The sequence below is a fragment of the Suricata suricatta genome, chromosome 2 (assembly GCF_006229205.1).
Source record: "Suricata suricatta isolate VVHF042 chromosome 2, meerkat_22Aug2017_6uvM2_HiC, whole genome shotgun sequence".
Lineage (NCBI taxonomy): Eukaryota > Metazoa > Chordata > Mammalia > Carnivora > Herpestidae > Suricata > Suricata suricatta.
The window spans coordinates 172,770,406-172,778,025 of record NC_043701.1 but is presented as its reverse complement, the minus strand read 5'-3'; the positions used below and the strand labels follow the sequence as shown (position 1 = coordinate 172,778,025).

The 7,620-nt window shown below is 41.5% G+C and overlaps 1 long non-coding RNA gene across 1 annotated transcript; it reads right to left on the bottom strand.

Annotated features, from left to right (window-relative positions):
• Positions 1-4,202: 4,202 nt before the first annotated feature.
• On the bottom strand, positions 4,203-6,961 carry LOC115273716. Its single transcript, XR_003900916.1, has 2 exons — positions 6,799-6,961; positions 4,203-5,486 (listed from the first exon to the last, which is right to left on the bottom strand). It is a non-coding gene; the product is annotated as an uncharacterized LOC115273716 (long non-coding RNA).
• Between the last annotated feature and the right edge of the window lie 659 nt (positions 6,962-7,620).

Sequence of the window (7,620 nt, the reverse complement as noted above, 5' to 3'; positions counted from 1 at the left end):
GCACCTTAAACCCACCGAATTACACTTTTCAGGGATGGTACTAAAGAATCTGTCCTTTGAAGAACTTCTGGTGACTCTGAAACACACACAAGTCTGGGAAACACTCACGTAATATCCTGGGAGGGGGGGAGCTGACTCCCTTTCAGAGGGATGCCCAGATTATGCTAAGCTGCATTGCCCTGTCACCAATGGCTGCTGGCACAGACAGCTGAATTTTTCTCAGTGAAACTTCTGAGTATTTCACAATCTGTGCTGAAAAGAAAGGCCAAGAAACTGATCAAACCTAACTTTAATATAAAAGCATTCACTTGTGGGGGCACCTGGGTGTCTCAGTTGGTTAAGCATCTGGCCTCCTCTCAGGTCATGATCTCACGGTTCATGGGTTTGAGCCCCGCATCAGGCTCAGAGCCTGGAGCCTGTCTTCAGATTCTGTGTCTCCCTCTCTCTCTGATCCTCCCCTGCTTGCACTGTTTCTCTCTATCTCTCAAAAAATAAATAAAAGACATTTTTAAAAAAGCATTCACTTCTGTATCATTCTAGTCGTTTAGACCCCAAATCCCACTATGTTCTTCAAACTGATGGTACACACTGATCATTTTCCCACTTTTGACTTTTGTGTATGTACACGATCCCATAGGGATCCCATAGAGGATATCGTTCATCATTACAGAGAACCTAATCATTTGAGAAAGTATTTTGGAAATCATGAACAACATGACTTGCATCTCCGGTGTTGTGATAATTAGCCTGACCCACTTCACAGGTCTTCGTACAAACACATCAGCACGGGACCATCTGGACCAATGAGGCTAGACAAAACTTTGGTATCTGATCTTCTCCAGTACTGAAATATCTTCAAGTAATCTCTCCTTGGGAGTGATCTTAATAATGTTAGAAAACACAATCTATTGAAATTTCCCAGTCAAGACACATGGTTTTTTAGCAACACTGACACTTTATAGGAAGGGCACATGGGTTCACAGCTCCCTTGACACATAAGGGGGCCTCTCTGCCCTCTTCCCACTAAGCCTGGGCATGCTGCACCCCTGCTCTACCAAGTCCATTTATATCTCCCTCACTCTTAACCCAGTCCCCAGGAAGATCTCCAGCAGGTCTCCAGTCCAAAATCCCTTCAAGGTAATGATAGTAATAGATAGATGAGATTTTCGTCCTTCCTTGATTTAGTGGCTCAGGTTTTGACCAAATCCGTGGAAGAAACAGCAGGCATGTTGTCCTGTAATCAGAAGATTGGAGGCACAATTCCAGCCTTCTTGATCTTATCCTTTCTTGTTGTCCAGACCTTTCCCAAACTCCTTCCCAAAGCTCTGCTCCAGGAAGAGCAGGTTGGACACTTATTTCTTTGCTTTTGATTGCCATTTACTTAATGCATGTGGTTTCACTCATTACCATTGCCAGGTAAACTTGAGTGACTCACACTCACTCCATTTGGATGGATCCTCTGTGCCATTTGCTCAAATTCTCTGTTCTTAGTTTTCTTCTCTTGTGGTTCACAGCAAGAGTTGGTGAATTTTTTTTATAAAGGGCCAGGTAGTAAATACCTTAGGCTTTGTGGGTCACATGGTGCCCACTGCTGTTACTTTACTTGGCTGTTAAAAGATGAAAGCCACCATAGGCAATATGGAACAACTGAATGGGTTTGTGTTCTAATAAAACTTTATTTATAAACAATAAAATTTTAATTTCATATAATTTTCATGTGTCACAAAAATATTTGGTTTCTTTCCATTTTTTTAAAATGTGAAAACCATTACCAGTTTGCAAGCTGAAGGTGGTAGACAAATTTGGCCCATGGGCCACAATTTGCAAACTTCTGGTCTAAACACAAAACCTACACCTCTCTGGTGAAGTGTGTGGGCTCAGAAACCAGATTTCTTAGGCGTGGATCCCAACAGCACTGTTGGTACACACTGATCATTTTCCCACTTTTGTGTGCTGATATAATCTTAGACTTGGTGTCTATTTCTTTGTATCTGAGTTTCTTCATCTGTAAAATAAGAATTTTCTAGAACCTACCTCATCAGGTTCCTGTGAGGAATAAATGAGACAGGTAAAGCATGTAGAGCAGGGCCTGGCACATAGTAGGCACTTAATAGATATTATTGTTATTATCCTGATGAACTGTTCCCATTTTATTTGTGTTTCTACAAGGCTTTGAAGAACTATCTATTTTATTTCTTCTCATTAACTCAATAACTTTCCTTCCTCTAAGCCAGACGTCACCTCTAATTAATACCACATACTTAACACACAACTTGACATTTTAATTGTGAAGGACACATATCATCAAATCTGAGTTTGATAAGTATATATTTTAAAGCTTGATTATAAGAAATAATTGACAAATAATTAATAGTACATAAGGAAAATCATAGTTAATACATCAGATAATTAAGCCAATTGCATTTTTTTGTTTTTATATGATGATCATAACTGTTTAGAGAGTACTAAGCATGTAGATGAAAACATTTTAGGTGAGGCAGTCATTTGGATAATTGAAGTTAAATTAAATATAGTTTAAAGTTAAATTAAATTACATTTTCTCTAACATATCCTTTCCGGAACAAGCAGTTATGTAAAGTATTTCTTAAATGTATGAGAAAATTGTATGAGTCATAAGAATTACTGGAAATAATATCCAATCTTTTTATGGGTGATATCATTCCCTAGTCACTGCCATGTCATGAAAAATCCTTTTCTCAATTAAATATTACAGAAGGGCAAAAATATCCTACAAAACTATCTGGGTTGAGACTGCTACCAGAATAACCACTTCTTAAGTGTCTGCACCGTAACTTCTTTTATGAAATTGGACTTGATTACACATTAAGAACAGTTATCTTTTTTCTGGTTAGTATCCTGATAAGGATATAACAATGGGATAGACTACTTTCAGTTGGATCTGAATCATGTTGAGAGACATAGTATACTCATCAAGGTTAGTCTGTGCCTTATGATTCATTTTTTAGTTCGCAAAAGCTATTTTGAATAGCTAGATCATAGAAAAAGTTGTGAAGAATGTAGAAAAAAAGATTCCTTTTGATGAATCTAAGTCATTAGTGGGTAATCTGCATGAACTCAATGTTTATAACAGACATAATTTCTCCAACAGTTTTCTTTTTATATATATATATTTTTTAATGTTTTTTATTTATTTTTGAGAGACAGAGACAGAGCAAGCAGGGAAGGGTCAGAGAGAAAGGGAGATACAGAATCCAAAGACAGGCTCCAGGCTCTGAGCTTGCTGTCAGCACAGAGCCTGACACGGGGCTCAAACCCACGAACTGTGAGATCATGACCTAAGGTGAAGCTGGACCCTTAACTGACAGAGCCACCCAGGTGCCCCCAACAGTTTTCTTATCTTCCCTCACCTTAATAGAATCCTCACAGAACACTGGAAATCTTTACTATTTGCAGCTCTATTGAATTCAAAAAAGAAGAACTAGATAATATAAAATACTTAGCAGGTTTAGCAAAACAACATGTTCCTTGGGAAATCTCTCTACACAAATAATGGTTTTATAGTCCCACACTCTGTCTACAGAGGGTAGGAGAGAATTCTTTTTACACACGATATTTCTGTCCCTCTGTTTGTAAGAAATCTAGATTCCTCCTTTTCAAAGTGTGGTCCATGGACCAGCAGCATCAGAATCATCTGGAAGCTAACTAGTTAGGAATGCAAAAGCCACCCGTACCTGCTGAATCAATCTGCAATGTAACAAGATCTGCAGGAGGTTTGTGTGCACATTCAAGTTTGAGAAATGCTGATCAGGATGGCCCTAATTTAGCTCATTCCCAAACCTGATATATTTTAAAAGGGAAGAGATGAAGTTAATAAACTGCCAACTAAGGAACAATAGCTGCTCACTTTGGGAAACGGGGGTCAAGTTTCATCCCCTTGGAGATGATGGAAACTGGATCTACGTACGGATACAGCATCAATGGCATCTTCCTATTTTCTCAGTCTTGGCAGATCCAACCCTTAAGCCAATATTTACACATCATCTTAATACCAACGCGTAATTGCACAGGCACATTGTCTTTCAGAAAATGAAAATGCACGTAAGCACCAGCTTTATAATGGGTCTGCCTACAGGCCAAGAAAACCCTCCCCCTCTCCTATCATTTTCTGAAGTGAAATTTCCTAGTTGCCATTTGTGATCAGAAGGAATCTACAGAATATATTTCAACCTCTTTAAACTTTTTTTTTTCTGTTAAATGGAAACAGTAATGGTAACTCCATGGCAGAGGTATTGTGGGGAATATACAGAACAATGCACATGAAGGCTCAGCACAGTCTCTGGCATGGAGTAAGCTCAGCCAATATTCAGCTGCTCCAAGTACCCAAGAAGGCCTGGCTCTGAGGACCATTTGCTTCCTAGGGAATTGCTAAGCTCCTGCCAAATGGTAGGAGATTCTGGCACCATGAAAACAGCTCAGTAGTTATGGAGAACTTCTCTCCAGCAAATAAACCTGCTGGAAATTCCAAATACCAAATATCTCTTCTAGGACATTTGACTGCACCCAGATTTCCTTAAGTATTGATGAAAGCCACACAGAGAGGAAGTTACAGGGAGGTGGTAGGTGTTTCCAGAGATACCCTTAATCGTTGTGGGGATTGTGGAAGTAGCTGAACCACATGTGTAGTCGTGGTTCATGTGATTTGTATCCATGTGACTTGTATCCATGTGACTTGGATCTACGAAGTTGACATTGTGCATCAAGGTAACAGGACTGTCCTAGGCATCATCCAGCAAACATGACCCAGAGACTCTGACCTCCTTCCGTGACTACTGTCGAAATATGGACACTATCTGCAATTGAACCTGGTTGTCCTGAGTTATACAATTGAGCTACACAAAGTTAATTCCACTTACTCTGCATCTTGAAACTGGGAGATTGGGAATGGCCAACTGAATGAATGTGGAGACGTAGATGAGGTCTATCAGGTCAACCACGTCTCTCTTTTGCGAAGGTCTATTTCTGGAATTTTATCTTGTTCTTTTGTTTGAAACATATTCCTCTGTTTTGGTTTGTTTCTTTGTGTTCATTTTCCTTGACTCTCTGTGTTGGTAAAAACTCTCATAGGCTTGACCAGAATGGAGACGAGAGCTTTCTCATTCAGCTGGGCCTCGGCTCTTGGCTGCCCCTCACACCTTCGTGATGATCCAAACTGCTTCTTTGTTCTGAGGCTCCCAATTGGTGAGAGTATGCCAAGACTTGCTTTGATGTGGGTTTTTTCACCTGATGTGTAGAAGTCACTCGGCTAGTTCCTGGGTTTCTTTCAGAGGGATTTGCCCCATATGTAGCTGTATATTTGGCGTGTCCATGAGGAGATGTGAGTTCAGGAGTCTCCCATGTCACCAACTTGAACCAAACCTCCTGAATGAGGTCACAAAAGCACCGATGACTGATGTTTGAGTCTCAGGCTGTACTTCCATGTGAAACACGCTCTGCCAACTCCAAGACTGTACCAATAAAAAAAAAAAGAAAATCAGGGGCAGCTGGGTGGCTCAGTTGGTTAAGCGTCTGACTTCAGCTCAGGTCATGATCTCGTGGTTCATGAGTTCGAACCCTGCGTTGGGCTCTGTGCTGACGGCTCAGAGTCTGGAGCCTGCTTTGGATTCTGTGTCTCCATTTCTCTCTGTCCCTCCCCAACTCACACTCTGTCTCTCAAAAATTAATAAATGTTAAAAAAAAAAAAAGAATTAAAAAAAAAAGAAAATCATCCTTACCACTAACCTCTCAACACAAAATTTCTAATCATGTGGTTCAGGACTGACAACCCTGAGGAACTGCTCTTCCGGGCTAATCTGAACTATCTGATGTTCCTCTGAAAAGTGTTGCCTGTCTTACCAAGGCTGCAGGACAGACAGGCTGTGACTTGCTTTATAGCCCCATCTGCCCTCTTTACAGCATCCCTGGGGGAGTAGGACCCCAAAAGTTTCCAGTATGATATAAGTCTTCAGGAGGGTAAATTTCAGAATATTCTGGAATGAGTCAGCAATACAATATGTCTATAATGGGACCCTGGTACCTTGATCTGCCAAGATAACATGACAATAACATCTAAAGAGAAACAGTGGGATTTGGGCCCCACTTAGGGAAGATATGGAAGCATTCCAAATACTCATTAGCCACAAATTTTTCATAGTTACATAAGAAAATAAGAACACATCTAACACAATGTAATTTTCATGAGTCATTATCTTGCCCCTCTAGGAAAAGGAACTAAATTTAATGATGAGTCATTTTAGGAACTTGCTACTAGAAAAAAATACATGAAAACTTAATGATGAAAGTAATTACTTAATCCCATGAAATTTAAATCTAAGATGATTTTCATGTCTAAGTTAAGTTTAGCTGTCCATTCGCTCCACGAGGTTACCTAGACCACAACCGACGTGGTGTTTTGGATGAATTATATCAATTTCTTAAAGTTGCAATTAATAACTGATGAAATTCAGTTTAAAGACCAGAGTAATTGCTTGATTAAATTGCTTCACATGTATTTATCTTTTTTTTAATTTTCTTTTTTTTTTGAGAGACAGAGAGAGACAGCGCAACAGGGGAGGGTCAGAGAGAGAGGGAGATACAGAATCTGAAGCAGGCTCCAGGCTCTGAGCTAGCTGTCAGCACAAAGCCCTATGCGGGACTCAAACCCACAAACCGTGAGATCATGACCTGAGCCGAAGCTGGATGCTTAACCGACTGAGCCCCCCAGGCGTCCCAAGTATTTATTTTTTTTAAAAGCAGAATTTGTAAGGATGCAGGTCCTACCCGGCCTTCCCCACCAGGCCTTCCCAGCCGTCCTGGAGCTGGTCGCCGTGCACCGCCCTGGTGGAAACGTGCCTCGCGGGGCTGATCACCGGCAGGGGGGCGGTCTCCCACCGCCCGCTGCAGGTCAGATCCAGCCTTCCCCTGTACTTAAAGGGGAAGGCGCCGGCTTCTCCTGAAAGGGCGCACCTTAAGGAGGGACAACTCCTGCCGCACCCAATCGGGAGAGGCCAGCTGATACCTTTGACCTTTCTAGAGGCGGGCCTAGTCACGCCCCATGTAGGACATCCTGGGCCCACTCTGATTGGTCAATACTCCAGATGTTGTGATTGGCTCCCACAACTGCCAGTATTGATGGGGGGCAGGGATTGGATCACTGTACACCTGTCATCATTTCCTGTAACTCCCCCTCCCAAAGGCATAAAAGGCCCTGCCCTGCCTTTGTTCGGGGCTCTCTCCACATGGCCAGCTGGTCAGCTGGAGACTGTGAGCCTGAGCTTAAGCTTGTAATAAAGGCCCTTTGCTTTTGCAGGCGTGACTCGGTCTCCCCAGCAGTCTCTGGTGTTTGTTTTGGGGTGATTTTACAAACTTGGGTACAACAAATTGACTAGCAAATGAAGTCAAACTGGCTTCTGAATGAAATTTAAAATATTTGTCATTTACAGTACTTTTCCATTCAGTTAAGGGAAGAAGCATCTATATCCTTTATCATGTTGATACAATTGCTTTAGACAAATTCTGGAAAGGGCTGCCTGGGTGGCTAAGTCCATTAAGCGTGGACTCTTGATTTCGGCTCAGGTCATGATCTCCCAGTTCCTGAGATTG